Source organism: Cariama cristata, unplaced genomic scaffold (assembly GCF_000690535.1).
Source record: "Cariama cristata isolate BGI_N322 unplaced genomic scaffold, ASM69053v1 scaffold18981, whole genome shotgun sequence".
Taxonomy (NCBI): Eukaryota; Metazoa; Chordata; class Aves; order Cariamiformes; family Cariamidae; genus Cariama; species Cariama cristata.
The window spans coordinates 2,241-4,387 of record NW_009597750.1 but is presented as its reverse complement, the minus strand read 5'-3'; positions in this window follow the sequence as shown (position 1 = coordinate 4,387).

Sequence of the window (2,147 nt, the reverse complement as noted above, 5' to 3'; positions counted from 1 at the left end):
AGCCGCTGCGGCTCCTCCCCAAATTGACTTTTTAACTTTATTAGTAGGGTTAACTTGCTAATAAACGAGGCTGCTAGGGTAAATTCCCTGGCATTCGTCTAGTCCACCCTCCTGCCTTGGGCAGGGATGTCTTTCACTAGACTGCGTTGCTCAAAGCCCCGTCCAACCTGACCTTGAACGCTTCCAAGGATGGGGCATCCATACCTTCTCTGGGCAACCTCTGCCACTGCCTCACCACCCTCCTTGTGGAAAATTCCTTCCATATGTCCAGTCTAAATCTACCCTCTTTCAGTTTGAAACCATTACTCTGTCTTTCTTAGAAGCCCCCTTTCTATATTGAAAGGCCGCAAAAAGGTCTCCCACGCTCCTCTTCTCCAGGCTGAACAACCCCAACTCTCTCAGCCATAGCAGAGGTGCTCCAGCCCTCGGATCATCTCCGTGGCCTCCTCTGGACTCGCTCCAACAGGTCCATGTCCTTCTTGTGCTGAGGACCCCAGAGCTGGACGCAGTGCTCCAGGGGGGTCTCACCAGAGCGGAGCAGAGGGGCAGAATCCCCTCTCTCGCCCTGCTGGTCACGCTTCTCCAGATGCAGCCCAGGACACGGTTGGATTTCTGGGCTGCCAGCGCACATTGCCGAGTCACGTCAATTTTTCATCCACCAGCACTCCTAAGTCCTTCTTGGGAGGGCTGCTCTCCAACCACTCACCGCCCAGCCTTTATCCATGTTTGGGATTGCCCCGACCCAGGTGCAGGACCTTGCACTTGGCCATCTGGAACGTCATGAGGTTGACATGGGCCCACTCCTCCAGCCTGTGAAGGTCGCTCTGGATGGCATCCCTTCCGTCAAGGGAATCAACCGCACCGCTCAGCTTGGTGTCATCCGCAAACCTGCTGAAGGAGCACTCGATCCCATTGTCTATGTCATCAATGAAAATATTTCATACTGTTGGTCCCAGTATGGACCCTTGGGGACACCGTTCATTACTGGTTTCCTCTTGGACATCGAGCCATTGACTGTAACTCTTTGGACACGGCAGCGAGCCAACACCTGATCCATCTAACGGTCCATCCATCAAACCCATCTCTCTCCAATTTAGCGGCAGGAACGTTGTGTGGGACCGTGTGTGTGGATTCAATGATCTTAACGGTCCTTTCTAACCTAAACGATTCTATAAATGATTCTACATCAAAGGGCTTACAGAAGTCTAGGTAGATGACATCCGTAGCTCTTCCCTTGTTCACCAATGCAGTCAGTCCATCGTAGACGGCCACTACTTTTGTCGGGCACGATTTGCCCTTGGTGAAGCCATGGTCGTTGTCTCTGGTCACCTTCCTGCCTTCCATATGTTTCCACATGCCTTCCACGAGGATCTGCTCCATGATCTCACCAGGGAGGATGAGATGCCTCTCTTGAAGGCAGGAGTACTAGCAGTAAGGCAGTAGCAATAATTTACCTACAGTGAGTGCTGGCTTTTTTTTAAATGAAATTAATGGAATTTAAGCCATTTTTGTTAAAACTAGCACTTAGCAAAATGATGAAGGTCATCAGCATCCTGGCTTTGGGGTTGAACGTGCAGCTCCTGTGAAAGACAACCTGAAAACCCAAAGCTCAAGTCTGTAGGAGGACACATAGAGATGGGGAACGGGCAGGTCCTGGGGTCAGCTGCGTCACAAGCTGTGGGGCTGGATTTGGCCAAGGATTTTTGGGCCAGATACGTTAAAGAGTGGTGTGGAGGACACGGGAGAGAGAGAGAGACCCAAGAATGAAAGCAGAAGGCTGCGTATTTTGGAGAGATCAGCAGAGTCGCCTTGGGGACGGGACCTGGGGACAGGGCAGGGCTAAAAGCAGGCAGAAGAAGGACAAAGGAGCTACCAAGTGGCTTGGAAACCTTGAAGACCATTCCTTCCTTGCACCATGTCGGTGCCATGAGCCCCTTCCCTGGCTACATGGCGAAGCGCAGAGATGGGCGGGAGTGACGGGCAGGCTCGAGCTCCATCTCTGGCTTTTGTGCAGCTTTGCTAATTAATTAGGCGCCTCGAGAAGATGCCCAGGGAGGTCATGCCTTGGCATGACCCGGCAGCGCTGTAGGGCTGCGGCAACTCTCTTGGCTTTGTGGCACTCGGATCTTGGCTGGGGGGAGCCCCCG